Source organism: Cynocephalus volans, chromosome 3 (assembly GCF_027409185.1).
Source record: "Cynocephalus volans isolate mCynVol1 chromosome 3, mCynVol1.pri, whole genome shotgun sequence".
In the NCBI taxonomy this organism is placed as follows: domain Eukaryota; kingdom Metazoa; phylum Chordata; class Mammalia; order Dermoptera; family Cynocephalidae; genus Cynocephalus; species Cynocephalus volans.
Genome location: NC_084462.1, coordinates 14,070,258 through 14,091,600, shown reverse-complemented (window position 1 = coordinate 14,091,600; position 21,343 = coordinate 14,070,258). Strand labels below are relative to the sequence as shown.

The 21,343-nt window shown below is 40.4% G+C and overlaps 1 pseudogene; it reads left to right on the top strand.

Moving 5' to 3' along the window:
- The first annotated feature begins 1,552 nt into the window (after positions 1–1,552).
- LOC134372458 (vomeronasal type-2 receptor 116-like) lies at positions 1,553–19,959 on the top strand (annotated as a pseudogene).
- Positions 19,960–21,343: the final 1,384 nt, after the last annotated feature.

Below are 21,343 nucleotides of genomic sequence, written 5' to 3'. Positions count from 1 at the left end.
AACTGAATACTTGCAACTGGGTAATTTATTTAAAAAATGAAATTTATTTCTTATAGCTCTAGAGGCTTTGAAGTCCAAAGTCTAGGGAGCACATCTGGTGGGGACCTTCTTCTTGATGGTAACCCTTTGTAGAATCCCATGGCGATGAAAGCAGTCACATGGTAAGAGGTCAGCTGGGGCGTTTCCACACACTCACTTGCTTTCCTTTTAAAGCCACTGGTCTACTTCCTGACAACACATTAGACCTTTAACCTATTAATCCATGAGCGGATTCATACATTCATGGGGGCACAGTCCTCACAGTCCAATAACCTCTTAAAGGCCTCACCTTTTGAGTACGATATTTGGATCTCCCACCCTGTTAACACTTGTTAATGGGGATCAAGCTCCAGCATGAGCTTGGGGGGACATTCGAACCACAGCATGTGGATATACCACATTTCATTTATCCACTTATCCATTGGTGGGCATTTTTAATTGTTCCCACTTTTTGGCTCTTATAAAAAATGCTTCCTTAACATTCATGTGCAAATTTTTGTGTGAACATGTATTATTTCTCTTGGGCATGTACCGAGGAGTGGAATTGATGGATCATATAGTAACTCTTTGTTTAACATGTTGGGGATCTGCCAGACTGTTTTTTAAAGTGGCTGCATCATCTTACATTCTCACCAACAATGTACAAAAGTTCCAATTTCTTCACATCCTCGCCAACGCTTCTTTTTGTTATTTTTGTTTTTTAAATTTTATCTTATTAAGCCATCCTGGTGAGTGTTCTCTACCTCACTGTGGTTTAAATTTGTGTGTCCTTGATGGCTAATGAAGTTAGCCATCTTTTCTTCTAGCACAGAAAGCTGCAGCCACATGTCATAAGGTTGTGAGCACTCACTTTCCTGCTCTGTGTTGGGGAGTTGCTCACAGCCCAGCTTCCCTCCTCTGCCTGGACCTGGTCTCCATGACAACAATACACACCAGGTCAGGCTGGGTCAGTCCTTCACATACCTCGTGGGGCTAAACATGCCTTGTCCCTTTCTGGGACCCTCTACTCTGAGGCCCCGGTGGCCCTGGGGCAGAAGGTATTGGCCCAGGGTCACCTGAATCTCTGGGATGTCTCCCATCTCAAAATGCTGCAGGTGAGGTATGAGGGGGTATAAAGCTCTTTGCCTCTCATATCCTCCTGGGAACCTTCTCAAAAGTGGTGACATGGGGACCCCAAGCACTGCTGCTCCTGGGTTTGTGGGGTTCTTGAGGACACAATCAGGACTCATTTGCTCCCGTGCCCATAGTCTACAGATGAGGCCTGAGAGCTGTACTCTTGGCTTGGGGGAGATGAAGAAGCAAAACTTTTAATGGTTTGGGGATTTAGTGGCCACCCTGCTCCAGATCAGGATCCACATTCTCCCTAGAGCCTGGATAGCTGAGATCCAGGTATGGTCCCAGCCTCCAGGTCCCAGATCGAGGGTGAACTTCTAGATAAAAGTCCTTGTCACAGTGTGGTGAGGCCTCACACAGGAGCTACCCTGTCACCTGTTGTACAGCTTCTTTTCCAGGAATGTGGCTGTGCTCTCTGCTTCCTGACCTCATGGGATCTCTCTCTAGGGCCGCCCTTTCTAGACCAACAGGCTGGCGGTTGCCAGGGAAGAGCCCCTGCTTTGACTGTCCCACGGATGTGGTGATTGGGGGCAGCTTCTCCATATTTCACTTCGATATCATCACCTTGTTTGATTTCACTGTCCCACTAGCTGGATTGGCATCTTCTGCATCAGTGGCTGCCTGGATGGCTGGTGGGGAGCTCCTGAAAATAGAGGGCACCTTCAGGAGCATTTCTCTAAAGCCTCGGGCAGTGGCTCATTCTCAGAATTCCAACTGGGTGTTCAGGGTTCATCCTGTCTTCCCTGTTGCTGGTCAATCTTGTCTCCTAGGTCCTACCTTAGCAGCTCTCTCCATCTTTTCGTTCTTATTTGTAACTGTCTCTGTATGAGATGTGGGTTTCTTGTTTCCACATTGTGCTGCATGGACCCCTCAGTTCAGGCAGGGATTCCGTCTCTCTTGTTCACCACCAACCCTCCATGCTTAAAACAGCACCAGGCACATGGTAGGTGTGCTTATTGAATGAATACATGTTTGTGGATTAAATAAATCTCATGAGTTGGCCAACCCTTCGGGTTTCTTTCTACCTGTGTGTACCTATCACCCATTTTCTGTACTGGATTTTTCAACCTGTTTTTGCACATGGCCGCTCTGGACATAGTCTTTTTGGCTATTCTATGTTTTTAAAACACATATGTTTAGCTTTATTAAAAATTTCCAAAGTGTTTTTCAATGGAACTGCACCATTTTGCATTCCCACCAAAAATTCCTGAGGCTTTCAGTTGTTCCACATTCTTGCCATCCCTTAATACTGTGAGGTTAGTTTTTAAATTGATGAATAATAAATTGTATATATTTATGGGGTACATGTGATGTTTTGATATATGTATACATTATGCCATGATTAACTCAATCTAATTAAGATATTCATCATTTCACTTACCATTTTCTATGGGATGTATGCATTTGAAATCCAATCTCTTGGCCATTTTGAAATATATATTAATTATTAGTAACTCTTGTCACTGTGCTGTGCAATAGATCGAGAAACTTATTACTCCTGTCTAAGTGAAACTACATACCTTTTGACCAACATCTCCCCAATTCCCCTTGCCCCCTTTTGGCTATTCTGAATGATGCTGCTATGCACATCCATGTACAAGTTTTTGTGCGGATTTATGTTTTCATTCCTCTTGAGTATATACATTGTTAGGAGTCACGGACTATGCTCATTCCTGCTTCATCTGCACTCATGATAAATGTGGGCTGCACAAATGGTAAATGTAAGCTTCTCTTTTCATCAGTGTTTCCATGTGGGGCTACTGGGTGGCCCAGGGTTTCGTATCTGCCATCGAGGAAATCAACAGAGACACCTGCCTGCTGCTTCCCAACCTCACGCTGGGCTTCTCCATCTGGAACTCTGGGGATTCTGTGCATGGAGCTCTTGATGAAACAATGGGCTTTCTCATGGGGCAGGAGGAGCTCATCCCCAACGACACGTGTCAGCTCAGCCCTCCCCGTGTTGCCCTTGTTGGGGACACTTGATCAGTCATGACTGTCGCCATGGCCTTTATAAATTTCCCCAGGTAAGTCATCCCAAAGCCTTTTCTCTTCATTAACAATAATGATGGTAAGAATGACAACGGTGATGCTATTGAGGCACCGATGCCACAAGGCCAGGTTTCCTGCTAATGCTTGATATGTCTGACACTATTCTCTTTCTTGCCATGCCCTTCTTTTGAGAGAACTATAGTCCCCACTGTGTTGATGAGGAAACTGAGGCTTAGAGAAAAATTAATGACAGGTCACCCAGCCACAAGGTGCTGGGGTTGGAATTTAAATTTAGGCAACAGGGTTAGTGTACCAGCTTTATTGTATCATTTTTACAATACTGTCATATCTAAGGGCCACATTTTTTAAAATTCATATTTTTAACAAATTAATTGAGATATAATTTACACACCATATGATTTACACACACAAGACAAACAATTCAGTGTCTTTTAGTATGGTCAGAGTTGTGCAACTATCACCACAATCAATTTAAGAACATTTTCATCATTCTACAAAGACACTTCAAATCCATTAGCAAACACTTCCCGTGACCCCACACCCTGGAAATCACTATTCTATATTCTGTCTCTATGGATTTGACTTTTCTGGTTATTTTATATAAATGGAATCATACGATATGTGGTCTTTTGTGACTGGCTTCTTTTACTGAGCATGATGTTTTTAAGGTTCACCCACGTGATAACACCTGTCTGTGCTTCATATTTCATTTATTGATGATTAATATTTCATCTTATGGAGGGACCACATTTTCTTTATCCTGTCAATTGAAAAAACAAACAGAGAGGGGCTTTCTAAAAAAATAATGTTTATTTAAGAGTAGAACGTTGCAATGGGAATATAAGTGTCATAGTAAACTATTTGTGTATTCAGGGAGTTAAAGGAAGACAAAGATTTTTAAAGAAAAAATGATGGAAGATTACCTAATTTGCGGTGAATAATTATCCCTTGGCTACAAGAATCAATAACGGGGGTGATACCAGATCCTGGCAGTTGCTGGGCAGATGTCCTTGCAGAAGTAATTTTTGTGTCAGGTTGCCATGGCTTCTGTGCAAGGTTGAGGTTCTGAAGAGTTATTCATGATAGTTCTTGTTATCAGGCACATGTGCATGAGAACCTTCCCTTTCATGCTCTTTTTCTGCCTCTGTTTGGCAGGGGTTCTAACAACTGTGACTTCGTTTTGATTCTGATAACATTCACATTTCCCCTTTTTGACCAAGATCTTTCTCCCAAAGCATCACTTATCTATCATCCTGTGGTTGTGTTTTGATGTCCCTTGGTGCCAGGATGGACCTGTCCTAGGCTGCTGGTCTGGTCTTACATTGGAGGAAATGAATGGTGGCTATCAGTTAGTGCTGAAATCCTTTTAGCCACATTTGAGCAACGAGGAAAGTTTGAAGGATGTGGCTTTCAGGCTCAGTCTACCTGGAGTTGATTGTTAAGTTCAGTTTTGTCTGTTTCTTGGTCTTTTGTCATCATCTCAAAGTGTTGGGCCAGTATTATACTGTTAGGGGTTGTACTTCTGCAAAAATTTAATAAGTAATAGGTACAAAGTTTAAAAAGAGAAGATCCAAAGAACAGTAAATAGTAATATCACAATCCCAGTTTGCATAATGGTTTTGAGCCATAAACCTAGGCTTAAAGGCAAGCAATTGAATAAATCAAATGACTATTAACTAGCAAGGAAAAAAAGGTGAACATTAAGAAGGGAAGAGTCTCATTATGATATGGAGTTTCGTCCTAACATCTTAGAAGAAGCTGTCCACAGCATGAAACTGTCAACCTCTCACTCTGTTTTGCAGTTTGAATGTCTCTGGTTATGACATCAGGCAGTTGGGTAAAATTTCTACGTGGTACCAAGATCGACACAAGGGTTGTTACTTAACGTTCCTCTAGGTTTAGTTTATTGGGCTTCAGAAACAGAGAAGTTTCCATTTTTAGTAATTTGAAAGACAGTTGGATTGAAGGAACTTAGAAGAATTTAGTACCTAGTCCAGTCTACAGGTACATAATAAAAACTCAAATGAAATATACATGGTCACAATCTAATAACAGGTGTATTATAGATTTTATTTTAGAAACATGACTTCTTTTCTCTACTCGATTACATGGGAATCTTAGATTTGAAAACAGCTTGAGGCAAGGAAGCCAAAGGAAGGCAGACTTTAGATTTCATCTACAGTTTTACGGTTTCAAGGGCTGCTACACAGTGACAATTTGTATATACTTACGGGAAGGCTGGGAACCCTTAAAACCAGGCATTCTATATACACTTTGAAATATGATATTTCAGACAAAGCCCTGGTAATATAACCAATGTTTTAAATTATATTTTGTTATAAAGAGAGGGAGAAATTTTATTGAACTTAGGTAAATAATCACATTGTTATAAAAAAATAAGAACCCTCACAGATAGTTTTTAAATTTTGAAATGATCAAGTAAGGAGAAAAAGCAAATTCTTTCACCTTTGTAAAGTATACAAAAATACACTTTACCAAATTGTGAATAAACTATAGAGAGCTTAAGGGAGAAAGTTTCTTTAAATATGGAAAAGAAAATGTTTAAATGAAAAACAAAAAGTGTTTTAAATAAATGTCACAAAACTCTATCTGTTATTTAACTTTATGTTAATTAATTTTCTTATCTGCTTGCTTGATCTTAATTAGCACTTTTGAAGCTCATAAATGTTTTTATTATGATTTTGGAAAGTTTTTATTTAATTTAGTTTATTTAGATATGAAAGGTATTAGAAATCTGTATTTAAGAGTATTTGTTAGAGTCTTTCTCATGAATATGATTGTAGATACCTTTAGAGAAATATCAAAACTTTGGAAGACAGAGACTTAAAATAGCTATGGTTAAAAATCCGATGAAAGCTTATTATCATCAACAATTGACTGTGCAAATTGGTTAATTTTATTGTTTACAGCATTTTAAGATAACTGCCAGAATTATGACTGACAGTGTCATATTAGGACATTTAGACTTTTAGAAATTTTATGTAATCTTTAGACTACTTATGTTAATATCATTATCTAAATAAAAATAACATTAAAGAAGACTTAACATGACTAATATTATTGATAAAAAGGATTCTATTTTTAAGAATTTTATATAATTTTATAACATGTATATCAATAACATACCTGTAAATGTAACCTAAAGAAGATCTGGTATCACTTATCATTTAACAGTGCTTTCCATACAAAATACCGAGAAAGCCTAATCATTTAATATTTCTAGAAAATGAGAGATATATCCTTTGATGCTCCCCAGGGGTCCACCTGGAAAATCCCAAAGATTTACTTTAGAATTTTGATATTGGAAAAAAAAAAAAGAATTTTGATATTGGGGAGGTCCAAAAAGGTGGCAAAAGGTTTAAAATGGGATTACAGCTCACTGTGAAATAACAGCCACTCATTTAACCAGAGTGACAATCGAAGAGTTGAAAAGCAATACAGAATGTCACATGGATGTAAAGCCTGAACCCTTTTAAAGCTCTGTTTTCCTCAGTAATCAAAAAAACCTAATAAAGACAATGGAGAAAATTATCTTGTCAGAATGCAAAATCTTGTTTCTTAGGCCAGTTACCGAAAACGTAAAGAAAAACCTCCTGCAGTATAATTGCTTTTTTTAGTGGGAAACCCCTATAGGCAACCTGGAAGTTAACCTGATGGAAAGGTGTTTGAATTCAACAAGGTGCAGAAAGGATGTGTCTAAGGCTATTAGGGCACACCATATTATAAAGGAATGTAAACAAGAAAACTAGTACCTTGAGGAGGAAAATACATGGCTCTTAGTAACATCATGGGAATTCCATCGTTCCATGAAACAATTCAGATTCATCAAAAAACAGCAGAAGTACAGAATCAAGCTATGCTAGAGAACCTGGAAAATGGGTGCAAATACATATGTGTTACAGTTTTCATAATAATATTTTAGTAATTACTGTTTACCACACTATTATTATACATCAGACACAGTGGTAAGTTCTTTAACACATTATCTTAACTTTCTAAATATTTGAATTTGTTAATTTATAACTTATCTTTGATATCTTTGTTGTTCATTCTAAGCATTTATTTTCTATTCCAGGTTTTTATTTTGTATTTGCTTATTCTCTTAGAAATGTCAAAAGCTGAAAAATGTTCAGTCTTGTTTTACTGACTCACTCTCTTATCCTTTGGACTGAATTCTGTCTCTCAGTTTGGGGTCATACACTTCTTAATCCTGAATTTCGTGGTAAAATCACGGAAGGCATTACAGGCTTATGGAAGTTCTCATTTTCTTTAAGTTTTGTAGGTTAAGGCATACATGCAAAAACTCTGGCGTTTGAATCATTGCAGTTACATTCATTGCCTCCCACTCCAATTCAGTACAGGAAAGGTCCAGTTCAGCTTTGACAGTTTGACCACTCTTCTTTACTACACTCCCTTATCTCAGACTCACTAAGCATTTCCTTAAATAAACTTCATTATTTCCCTTTAAAGTCGAGCCTTTCCCTTTCTAAGTGCTACCTAAATAGGGTCACCTGTTTAGGGTCACTGGCTATTTTTTAAATATTCCTTTCATGCAAAGTCCATTCACTACCTTGATTTTTCTTCTTGTCTTATAAATGCTTTAAAATGAAAGCTCCTTTCCCCCAAATAACTGAATGCTTTCAGAAGTGTTAATGCCCTTCCTCTCACTCCACGAACCTACCATTATCTTCAGTCTTTCCTTAGCCAGCTACATTCAGCTTTCTTGTATATCTCGAAACCTGAGGTCTCCACTGCCAATAGACAGTTTCAGACTTCACCGTCCATAACCTCTTGGCCGCATTTGACACTCTTGGTCACTCTTTCTTTTCTGAGACACTCTGTTCCCTTGACTTCCTTGAAGTCATGCTTTTCTGGAATTCCTCCCAGTTCTCTGTTTGTTTTCCAGGGTTCTGTCTTGGTTTTCTACTCATCCTGTTCTGCACTCCCTCCAGGACCCTGACATTTCATTCCCACGGCTTCATAAAAGGGAATGAAGAGGCTGACAACACCACACCTGCTCATTTTCAGCCAGGATCTTTCTCCTGGTCTCTAAACTCATATACAGAGCTGTATATTGTCCATGGCCACTCACATACCCCATGGGGACCCAAAACTGAACATTACAGTACTTGGCACATAATATGTGTTAAGTATATTATATGTCAAGTGAATGAGTGGATAAATAAATAAATACATAGGCAGGAAAATAGACTAAACTCTAGAAAATGAAGTAGCTCCAGAACAGGCTCATGCCAAAGTGTCGATGGTGATAGTGTTATCTTGTTCTGCAAAATTATGACACATATGATTGTTGTCTACCCTGACCACTGAAATTTGTCCTATCGTTCTAATATCTCTTTTGACCACCTGGCTTTTAGACACACTATTTACTCACACTGACTGATTCTTGAACTCCTTTACTTCTGACTCTTCTTATTTCTAAAACTTTGTTTTGTTTCTTATGCCTCAGAAACTGTGAAAGTTTTAATCCTAGACCTGGCCTGATTTTGGCTGGGGGATGCCTGGTATTTAATATGTATGTGTGTGTGTGTGTGTGTGTGTACATGCATGCATGTGTGTGTGCACACTTAAACTAGTTCAAATAAAGATTTCAAACATAAGTAATGACCTTGAATCTAGTAATATTAAAGTTAGACAACTGAAATAAGCTAACACTTCAGAAAACTATGTTTACATTTATATGAGTAAATATTTTATGTACTTTGAAAAAAATTTTTTAAAAAAGCTATACTAGAGAAAAACATTGCTTCTTTAGACCTGTAAGACAGAACATCTTAGTTTCAGGTGATAACAGCAGGGTTAGAATAGGGGGAGAGTTATAGGAGCTGATGACAAAGTTAAGGACAGAGTTGTCACTCGAGACATTTTCAAGTGGAGAAAGAGGGAAAGCTAAAGGCAATGGCATATAACTTGCAAATCATGTGAAGTGAGATACAGCAAAAGTTGAACTTCTGATATAGGAATCTGAAAAGCTTCAAAAGGAAAACTCAACCTCAAAAAATAAAATTACTGCCAAAGTCCAGCTTCAGCGAGGGGTGGGTACCCAAAAAGGGAAGGAGAGGGTCGGCGAAAATAACAAACAGAGACAGAGACCTCAATGCATCAATATGCACATTCTCTCTCTGTGGGCTGTCAGCCTGTTGCAGCTGGAGCCCAGTAGAGCATGAGACAATGCCTTTTATTTAGATTTTTCTCTGCAGGGGGGTTTTGGGTACTATTTTTATTGTATCAGCAAGCTTAAATCAGTATTCCAAAAAGCAGGGAGGAAACTTTTTTATAGGTCAGCCAGTCCTTTCCTTTTGTCAGCATGTCTCAGGTGATCAACTTGTGCTTCTTTTTCCTGGAATCAGGTTATCAGATTGGAACCATCCCTTCATTGTCTTGAAGTTATCTTGTGACCTTTTTCTGTTAGCAAGCTGTGGTTAACATCCACCCTATTAACAGGGTGGCAGCTATTTTGGTTACAAGATAACCTATATCTATTCTTAAATGTAAATACAACTTTGCTAAAAGGAAAAATGTTAACATTTACATTCTAATGAGGGTCTAATGATTTTATGTTCTAATGGAATGAACCTACTGTTCATATGGAAAAAGAACAGTGGATATTTGAGCAGCATTATCATGCACATTTTAAGGTTATGCATTGGCTGTGGCCCTGTAATCTTGATCTAAATGTCAAAGTGTCATTGTGCACAGCGCCATCCCTCACAAAACCAGTTGCACTCTCTTATTTTTCTAAGATCTAATTTTGCAGGTTTAATAATTTTACAGCATATATTTTTATCCCAACACCTGATTCTTAATGATTTATTTAAAACTGGACACCACAAAGTAAAGGGAATTCTACGGTTTCATTCCTATATATTTAATTTATCCCAATCATATAATTTCCCATTAATACCAACCATTCTCTTGCCATTAATATAATCTCCAGTAAATGATGTTTGCCACCTTACATCATAGTTTGGATGTCCCCTATGGGGATACCAAACTTTTCCTTTCCCCATATTGTATCCCATATATCCATTTACCCAGATGGAAATTTCCTTTTTGAAATAACTTCGCATGTTTAGGCTGCAGCTCATATTTAGTCATGAGCGGTGCTTTTGGAACATATTTTGGTATGGTCAATTTATCATAAGGGGATAATTTTAAATTGTCCAATTTACTCAGATCCTCTGTGGGAATGTTTAGTTCAATGACCGAAAAATCATTTGTGTTATTTTTATAATCTTTTGGGAATTCAGAGAACTGCCACGCTAACCAAAATATCGAAAGAGAAAGCAAAAGCAGTACCACAAAGCTGAGGCAGTAGCTCTTATAGTTGTAGCAAGTGCTCGTAGCTGTGGCCTTGCCAACAGCTCTCCCTCCGGCAGCCTTGCCAACTAGGAGAGGGCAGCCCAAGCTGATTCCTTTAGGATCCTGCCATGGCATGGACTGCGCCAAATTACCATTCTAAATGAAGACAGCATTTCCAACCTAAAACTAGAGAAATTAAACGGATCTCAGGACAAAATGTGGCAGAAATAGAAACTGTCTGCAGTTTAGAAGATGACTGTTAAAGAAACAGATTCTAGGATTAAAAATCAAAACCTTCTACTAAGAATAAAACAATACTTTAAGAAAATCCATTGTTCTAACACAGGGAACCAAATTTTTGGTTATGTATCAGTGTATTTTTAATATTAAAGATCAATCTTTAGAAAGATTTATAGATAATTCACTTTTTATTATAGTCGACTTAATGACACATATATTTTTTTCATAAATTCACTTTTCATGAACACTTTACTACCTGCACAGACCCTTGACAACATGGTTAGACTCTCTATTTTGCCCTATTCTTCCTCTTTTCTAAATAATCAGTCATTTCATTTTAAGACAAAAATTTACTATACAAGTTTTTTTATACAAAATTATTTTTTAACCTTTTTTTACCCCAAATACATTTTTATACCCATAACTTTTTTCTATCTTTTTTACCTCTTGTTTGTTTGATTTTTTTATATTTAATTTTGAGATAACCTTTAATAAGCTCTGAATTTAGACAAAATCACTCCTTTTAAAAACAAGAAACGTATTTTATGTCTGTTTTATAATTTTTTTGTTAAAGAAATTTTTGGTGTACACTTTGCCACAAAGATCACAAAATAGCAAGACCACACAAGCAAGTTTCAAATCATTACCACCACCAATAAAGAATAACTCATCAGCTCTGTGCAAATCAGAACTAGAATCAAAACCAAGGCTAGCCAAGAAACAGAAACCCAAAACACAGTATGAGGGGGGCAAAAAACAGGAGCACTGGGAAGAACAAAGGTAAAGTTCAATTTCTTTCTGAGTGTCATTCCAAAAGCCACTTCTGGGCTTAATCCAGACAGTAAGGGGCACAGAAGCAGCGAGCCCACCTGGGCATCTCAGTAGAACCTCCGTAACTCTCAGAGCATCATTTCCAAAAACTATCGTGCAAACACTCTCACAATGAGGGAATGAACATGTGACAGATATTACACTGACTCCTGAAAGGAATGTGAGGATAGTGATGAAGATTCAACTGTTGCTATTTTTAAAAATGTTATCTAAATGGTTCCATGATGAGCTATGACCTCCCTACTCAAAGTACAGACTGAGAAACATCAACAGCTGGGAGATTGTTAGAAATGCAAACTCTGGGACCCCACTCGGAACCCTGACATTGGAGACGCTTTGGGCTAGGCGAAGTAACAGCAGCCACTAGTGTTTCTTGAGAGATAATCTTGTCCTTGGCTCTGCCCTAGCTAAGGTGACTAGCCATGCCCACTTGCCCAGGACTGAGAGTGTTCATGGGATGTGGGACTTTCACCAGCAAAACTGGGAAAGCTGTTCAGGGCAACCTGGGATGAATTGGTCACCCCTGCTCTTGTTTCCTTTTGCTCAATTTTTCTGGTTTAAACCTGACGATCAGCCGGTAAGTTCTAAGTTTTCATCTTCTCTCCTACTGCCCTTGTACCTTTCCACGCAAATCAATTATGCATCCACGTTGGCCAGCCTCAGTGACAAGATTCAGTTTCCATCTTTCCTTCGGACACTGGCCAGTGACCTCACATTTTCCCAAGCAGTGGCCCAGCTGGTGCTCCATTTCCGCTGGTCCTGGGTTGGCATTCTGGCACTGGATAATGATTTTGGGCAGCAGGGCAGCACTCTGGTGGCCCGGGAGCTGGGCCAAGCCAGTGTCTGCATTGAGTTTCCACCTCTACATCCCCTACCAAGAGTCTCTGGAGAAGATCACTGACTTTGTCCAGAAGATGGAGAGCTGCACTGCCACTGTCATTCTGATTTTTCTGAGCAAGCTGAATTTTGAGCTCATATTGCAGGGCTTGCTGGGCTGTGACATGTGGAGTGGATTATTCAGGGAGGGGCAGAGAGCAGTTCACTTGCTCTAAGCTATGGAGAAAGAACAGAGACCGAACTGAAGAGGAGCAGTGGACTAGGAGTTCAGGGTCCACGCTCGCTGTGTGACCTCAGATGAGCCATGTCCATGTATGGCAGCTCAATTTAGCAAATACAGTATGCCTAGTTAAATTTAAATTTCAGGTAAACAGCAAGTAGTTTTTTAGTGTCCCAAATTTGAGTTCGGCAAGCAATGAACTATTTTTGGCAAACGTGTGCTACAAATTTGAATTTGAGATAAACAGCAAATAATTTTTAGTATAAGTATATCCCCCAAGTTTCCTAAGGTATATTGATACTGAAATTCAAACTTAACTGGGCATCCTGCTCTTTTACTGGCAACCTTACTTCCATGTATGAATCTCAATGAACACATCTCAAAATAGAACAAAATAATAGTCAGATTCACATGGCTGTTGAAAACATTAAGTCAGATGATGATGCAAATGCCCTTTGCACATTAAAAAGTCCTTTCAGATGGAAGGTAACCCATGTAGACATGCTGGCTTCTTATTCCCCCTGCCCACCCTCTGCCCATGAGGCTGAGCTGCCTTGTAGTTGCTGGTGACTGTGGAACAGTCAGAACCAAAATTGTCATGCTCGCAACTCCGGACCCCAGTGATTTCATCTGCAAAACAGAGACGATATTAATTCTACCTCATTGGATTGTTGTGATGATTAGTGAGCTAATATACAGAAAGCACTTAGGACAGAGCCCAACATACAAGGACACTTTAAAAAGTTCATGGAAAGATTTGTATTATCTCTCAATTCTATATTTTCATGAACTTTGTGAAGTACCCTTGTATAGTATGTGCTAAATTAATTGATTTCTCTCATGACTCAAGCTACCATGCAAAATCCAACTGAAGGGTTAATTCTGAGTGTCTCTGCATACCTGGAAACCCTGACTTCTAGCAAAAACGAGTGGGTGATCATGAACCTGTCAGTGGAAGCAAAAGGTTCATGACAGGTGCCTGCCCACAATGCTCTCCAGGGGTGATCAACACCCCAACCTCTCCTCTGAGAAGGAGCTGGTGAGAAAATTATTTCCTCAGTTGTTGAACACTTCATTTATGTGTAGGGTTGCTAGATTTCATTGAAACAAATACAGAACATTTGGTTATATGTGAATTTCAAAGTACCAACAAATAATTTTCTAGTATATGTACGTCTCAAATATTGCATTTGTTATTTTTCTGAAATTCCAATTTAACTGGATGATCTGTACTTCATCTGATAGGGAGTCCTATCATGTGAATTTCTCATTGTCATTTCACTGATATGAGGAGGTCATAGTCCAAATAAGGCTTCTCAGAGTGGAGCCTTCCCATGTCTGTGTTGGAAGGGCCTTCTGCTCTTCTGGTTGAAGCCAGTTGTGCTCCTGGCCAATACTACTGGGAAGGTCCCAGGAATGTGAGAACTCAGGGGTCCCCTTGTCCGTCTTCTCCCTTAGCATTATAGACAAAGACATATCCAGTCAGACATATTTTCTCTACTAGTATTTTAGAGGCCTTACCCATCATTGCTAACCACATAGATATGCCTCTATACACCTTCTACTAAATGCCTTGAATACACTTAATTCTTGGCCTGTGGGTTCTTCCATCCAATTTCCCCACCATGATATGTCATTTGACCTACCTAGCCATTCTTAGAGGAAGTCTCATAGGTAGGGGTCCTCTTTGACCATTTCTACAGAGCCCAGAAGTTGGTGGGTACTCTAGCCTTTTTAAAGCCAAGCTAATGGCCCATGACAAGTAGCATAAATGTCTAGAAAGTTTTGGATTTATAACTTTTATCATCAAGCCAAGAAGGCACCTTCTTCAGCTCACTCAAGGTACAGGTGAAAAATCTAAGACCCAGAATTAAAAAGGGATCTCTCAAGGGACACAGCTGTTAGCTAGTGAGTTTATTGTGGAGGACTGAAACCAAGGAAGAGAGATGCTTTCATGAACTTCACTCAGATTTCCTGGGCCTATACTATGTGCCAGGTGCTACTGTAAAGACAGAAGATACACATGGTTATGAAGAGTATGGGAAATGATGTTGGCTTTTTTGTAGGGGGAGATATATTAAAAATACACGAATAGAGCTATGTCTATATTGTGTACTGTGAAGAAGACTAAGAGTGGATGAAGTGGTGGAGTGTGATTGAAGGGAATAGGAAGGTCAGGGAAGTGATCCTTTTGAGGAGATATCTGAGCTTCAGCCTGAAAGATGAAAAGGAACCAACCATGGGAAAAGAGTGTTGGCATTGCAGGTGGTGGGAACAGCACATGCAAAGGCCCTAGCATGGGAATGAGCAAGAATATCCATGTGGCTAGTGCAGAGTGAGTGTGAGAGACTCAGCCAAGGGATCAGGATGTTTAGGTGATCAAGGACCAGTCTGTGTAGGCCCTGCCAGTGTCTGGCCATCACTCAAAGTGTGATGGAAAGCCTGAGGATGAGAGTACACAGCCAGAGTCCCTGGAAACAAAGCCACACCATGACTTTTGTGGATTCCTTCCTTCATTAAAAAAATATTAAAAATTCAATTTTGTGAATGTCTTGGTATAAAGATGAATATAATCTGTACTGGGTTTAGTATTATATATTCATTATTACTTTATTTATTTATTTTTATTTTACGAGAAACTAAAATTGGAACATTTTCATAAGACACTGCAAATATCACAGGCCCTATGCCTTCTGTGCCTAATGAATAAGTTTACCCAGGAGGACAGCAATACACTTCACCAAACATGTTCCCATAGAGCATCTGGGAGGCAGGCACAATAGATGGTCTCATTTCATTTACTAACAAATTTAGTTGCTGTCTTGGGACAGGTGTGTCTAGGTGTCCACTGTGGCCTGCAGAAACACCTCAGCCTTCTGTCCACCATCAGTGGGCGTGTGGCCCCCTCCACTGCCTCCTTACCCTCCTTTATTCTTGGCAGCGCTGCCAGTCAGTGTTGGCCTTAAGGTTTTCCAAGTGAGAGTCAGAGTCCCATCTCTGGACCCCTCAAACCCAGGAGACACACGGTAACAGTTCGGATGATTCCCTTTTAATTGGTTTGAGCTGGGGAGAGCTGTCCGCTTTCTTCTGAGGGTAGGAGAAACAAAGCATGCTGCACTTCTTTCAAAGGCACTCTCACCCCCTCAACGCACCCCAACACTCTTCCCTGGAGGTGGGAGGTGGACTGAAGAAGGCAGAACTGTCCCTTTGTAGGCCCTTGTATATGGGGAGGGGGCACTGGCTGTACAATGCAATGTTGTGTGTTTTGTGTGGGGGCTCAGCACCTGTAATTCTTGATGAAGGATACTCAGAGAGACCAGAAAGGCTCCATTTCACACTAAGTTTTCCCACCGTCAGCCAGATGATCGCCTTTCAAGAGTTTATCTCACTTGCTACCCTTGTGGGTGTCTCTCCAGGATGGCTTCTTTGATGTAACTGAGATGATTTTTTTCCTGTGAAAAAATTCTCATTTTGTGGGTAAGAAAGATACAGGATTGCTTCTCTGGGCTGGTTCAGGACAGGACCTGTGTCCTGTGTCTCTGGATTGGTTGCTGATAACACTCCAGCTCATCTTTCCTCAGGTCCCTAGCTCTGTCTGCAGCAAGAGTTGTGCTCCAGGATTCAGCCAGATCCCCCAACAGGGATTCTCCCACTGCTGTTTTGAGTGCAGCCCCTGCCCTGAGAGACAATTTGCAGACCAAAGAGGTGAACGCTCCTAGAGGCTGAGTCCTGAGGAACCATTAAGGTACCTCCAGCCTCTCAAATTCTCAATCCAGTGAGTTGTTGCACAGTCTCCCACCTTCTGTGAACATTGGACATGAGAATGCTGATGAGGAAGCCCCTCTTACAATTATTTTAGGTAAATGTTTTATTGAACAAGTTCATCCTGCAAATGCATGGATCATAAATGTGCAGCCTGATGAAATCTCATTTATCAAACACTCCATGTCCCTGACACCCTGATCAAAAAACAGAACATGACCTGCCCCCAGAAGCCCTTCCTGCATCTTTTGGTCATTGTCTCACCGGGTAACTGTCATCCTGTCTTCTATTGATGTCCATAACTTTTGCCTGTTTTTAACCTCCTATTAGTGGAATCTCGGGCTGAGGATTCTTTTGTGTCTTGCTTTCCCCTCCATGTTACGCTTGTGAGATTCACCTCAGTGGTTGTGTGTACTTGTAGTTCTCATGCTTGTGCCTGGGAAGATCCCATCATGTGGACATTCCATGACTTTTTCATCCATTCCAAGAGGGATGGCGGATGTGAGAAGTTTCCTGATCAGGGGTTGTTATGAGTAGTGCTGCTGTGTCTTTTGTAGACCTACGGACGGATTTCTGTTGGGTGTGGCATTGACAGGCCACAGGTAGAACACATGCGGCTTTAATTGACACTGGTGGTGGTACCGGTTCACATTCCCACTAAGAGTGTAGGCATTGCTCAGTTACTTTCTGTATTAGCTTCCTATAGCTGCTGTAACAAATTACCACAAGCCGATAGGCTTAAAACAACACACATGGACTATCTCACAGTTCCTGTAGTTCAAAAGTCCAGGTACAGCATGCTCCAGCTGGGTTCACTGCTTAGGGTCTCACAAGGCTAAAATTAAAGTGCTGGGAAGACTGTGTTTCTTGGAGGCTCTGGGGAAGAATCTGCTTCCAAGCTCTTTCATGTTATTGGTAGAATTCAGTTCCCTGTTGTTGCAGGATTGAAGATCCCATATCCGTGAGAGTTGTCAGCACGGGTCATTCTCAGCTTCTAGAAGCCACCCGCATTCCTTGTCACATATCATTCCTCTCATGCTTCAAATCTCTGCTGACTCTTTTTCTGCCAAATATCTACCTCTCCCCTCACCCTTTCCCTCTCCAACTTTCATGGGCTCATGTGATGACACTAGACCCATCTGGATAAGCCAGGATAATCTCTCCATCTCAAGATCCTTAACTTAATCACACCTAAAAAAGCCTCTCTTGCATATGTGGTAACATATTCACAGGTTCCACATGTTAGGGCGTTGACATCTTTGGAGAAGGGGCATTATTCTGCCTACCTCATCCTCAGCAGTCATTGGGTTGCTGAGTCTATCCATTTCAGCCGTTCTGGTGGGATATAGCGCTATCTCATTGTAGTCCAGAGCAGTAATTTTAACAATCCCCAAAAGAAGAATGGGAAAATTGCAGTATTAGTTTTCTGGTCTGCTGTAACAAAATACACAGTCTGGGTGGCTTAATAGAAATTTATTTTCTCACAGTTCTGGAAGTTAGAATTCTGAGATCAAGATGTTGGCAGCTTTGGTCTCTTCTGAGGACCCTCTCCTTGGCTTGCATAAGGCTGTCTTCTCTCTGTGTCTTCCCATGTCTTTGCTCTGTGTGTATCTGTGGCCTAATCTTCTCTTCTTACAAGGACACCAGTCATGTTGGATTAGGGCCCAACCTAATGATGTCATTTAACCTTAATTACCTCATCTCTAATTTACCTGTCTTCAACTACAAATGCTCCTCAACTTATGATGGGGTTACACCCTCATAAACCCATCCTAAATTGAAAGTATCACAAATCAAAAATACGCTTAATACAACTAATCTACCTAACATCACAGCTTTGCCTAGCCTACCTTCAATGTGCCCAGAACACTTACTTTAGGCGACAGTTGGGCAAAAATCATCCAACACAAAGCCTATTTTATAATAAAGTGTTGAATATCTTATGTAATTTACTATATATACTACCCAAAGTGAAAAACGGAATGGTTGTAGAGTATTGGTTGTGTATCCTACTGATTGCATGGCTGACTGGGAGCTGTGGCTCACTGCCCGGCATCATGACAGAATATCTTACCATATATTGCTAGCCTGGGAAAAAATTTTTTTCAAAGTATGATTTCTACTGAATGTGCATCTCTTTCGCACCATCATAAAGTCAAAAACTTGTAAAACCATAAGTGGAACCATTGTAAATCAGGGCTCATCTGTACAGTCACATTCTGAGACACTGGGGATTAAGGCATCAACACATGAATTTTAGGGGACCACGGGTCAGCCAATAATAACTGCTAATAAGAACAGATCCTGCTACTACTTGGAAAAAAATTAACCACTAAAAAAAAAAAAAAAAAAAAATCATAAAAACAAGTATGTAGGGTGGGCACTTTTCTCTGTGCTTTGGGGTCTAATGTAGCCTATCCTGGCCTTGGTACCTAGAATAATTCATAAATGCAATAATATCTGTAAAATGTTCATTAGAGCACTCAGCATCTAGGGAGCCTCCCTTGACAGAGCTGGTGTCATTATCAACATGTGGCAGATGTGAGGGTCTGTGTGTCTCCCACAGACATGAAGATATGTCTTTTGTGCCCTGAGGAACAGTACCCGAGCCTTGCCAGAGACCGTTGCCTGCCCAGGACAGAGACCTTCCTGGCCTTTGATGATCCACTGGGACTCACGCTGGCCTCAGCGGCACTCATGCTGGCCAGCCTGGTGGTGCTGGTCCTTGCAGTGTTCCTGAAGCACTGGGACACACCCATGGTCAGGGCCAACAACAGAGCTCTCAGCTACAAGCTTCTGCCTCCCTGAGCCTCTGTGCTCTCTTTCCTTTCCTCTTCCTTGGCCGCCCCACTACTGCCACCTGCTTTCTCCGCCGGACCACCTTGGCTGTCATATTTACAGTGGCTATCTCCTCTGTGCTGGCCAAGACCCTCACTGTGGTCCTTGCCTTCAGGGCCACCAGACTTCAGGGCACAGGATTTGGGTGTGGCTGGAACCTGGTGCCTCCACCTTAGTGGTTTTTGTTGCCTCCTCAATGCGGGTTTCTCTCTGTGGGGTCTGGCTGGGGATCTCTCCACCATTTCCCGACAGGGACATGGCCTTCGAGCCCCACCATATTGTCATCTATTGCCAGGAGGGCTCTGGCATTGCTTTCTACTGTGTTCTGGGCTACCTGGGTCTCCTGGCTGGGGGCACTTTCTCTGTGACCTTCTTGGCCAGGGGTCTGCCTGATGTCTTCAATGAGACCAAGTTCCTCACCTTCAGTAAGCTGCTTTTTCTGCAGTGTCTGGATGGCCTTTCTGCCCGTGTACCAAAGTGCACAAGGCAAGTCCACTGTGGCTGTGGAGATCTTCTCTGTCTTGGCCCCCACTGCAGGGCTGCTGGGTTGCATCTTCATCCCCAAGTGCTGCATTATCCTGCGGAAGCCTGAGCAGAATGCCCCAGCCTTATTAAGGAGAGGATGCTGGGCTCAGTGGGAAAGGCAGAGTGAGGCGCTCCGGATCAGTCATCTCCCCAGGCCTCCACCACAAAGCCTCAGGAGCCCGTCCTTGCTGAAGACATAAAGGCCACATGATTTGTACTCATTGTTTCCATGTGGATTAATAGAGACTCAAAAGACAGGTCAAGAGAAAGGCAAAACACATAGATGTAACTGCTAATGACTATTGGATCAAGATGGTAGACATATGGATAGTCACTGTCTATTCTCTTTGCATGTATTAAAAAAAAATTTCAAAAAGCCAATGAGGCAAAAATAATAATGATGATAATAACAAGTGTTGGTGAGGATGAGAGGAATTTAAATTCCACTGGTGGGAATATAAAATGGAAACTAGTCTGGCAGTTCCTCAAAATGTTAAACATAGAGTTACCATGTGACCCAGAAATTCTACTCCTTGATATATACCCAAGAGAAATGAAAACATACATCCATGAAAAAACTTGTACATGAATGTTCAGAGTAGATTTATGTATAATAGCCTAAAATTGGAACAACCTAAATGTCCATCAGCTGAAGAATGGACAAACAAAATATGGCATGTCCATACAATGGAATGTTATTTGGCAATAAAAAGGAATGAAAGACCGATACATGCTACAACATGGGTCAACCTTGAAAACATTATGTGGAGTAAAAGAAGCCAGACATAGAAGACCACACTGAGGGTACTTCAGAAAGTTCGTGGACAAATAGAATTGAAAAATAATACGAATCTTTCTATGAATTTTTTGAAGCAACCTGGTATTGTAAGATTCTATTTGCATGAAATGTTGAGAATAGGCAAATCCACAGAGACAGAGCATGAATTAGTGGTTGCTTAGAGCTGAAGAGGTTTGGGGACTGGCGGGTGATGACTAAGGGTGCAGAATTTCTTTTTGGGGTGATGAAGTTCTAAAATTGATTTTGGTGATGGTTGAATATACTAGAAACATTAAATTGTATGCTTTAAGTGGTAAATTGTATGATATATGAATTATATCAATAAAGCTGTTACTAAAAAAGAATTATCAGTTACAAAGTATGGACCGTCATTACTTCTCAATTAAAAAAAATGATCAAATATTTAAAATTAGATAATTACAAATTCAAATATTGAATGTTCAGTGATGTAAAAGAGCTATTCCTTTTGTATTTTTTTTTTTTTAGTTTTAATAATGGGATTATGATTATGTTAGAAAATGGTCTTTATCTTTTGGTAAGAAAAATGGTACAGGGGTTGAGGTTTACTTTTTAATTTTTTTTAAAATTTTATTTTATTTTGTCAATACACAATGTGGTTGACTATTGTGGCCAATTACTGAAACCTCTCTCCCTCCTCCCTCTCCCCCTCCCTCCCAACAATGTCCTTTCTGTTTGCTTGTCGTATCAACTCCAAGGAATTGTAATTGTTGTGTCTTCTTCTCCCCCCAAGTTGTTTGTGTAATTATTTATTTATTTTTAGCTCC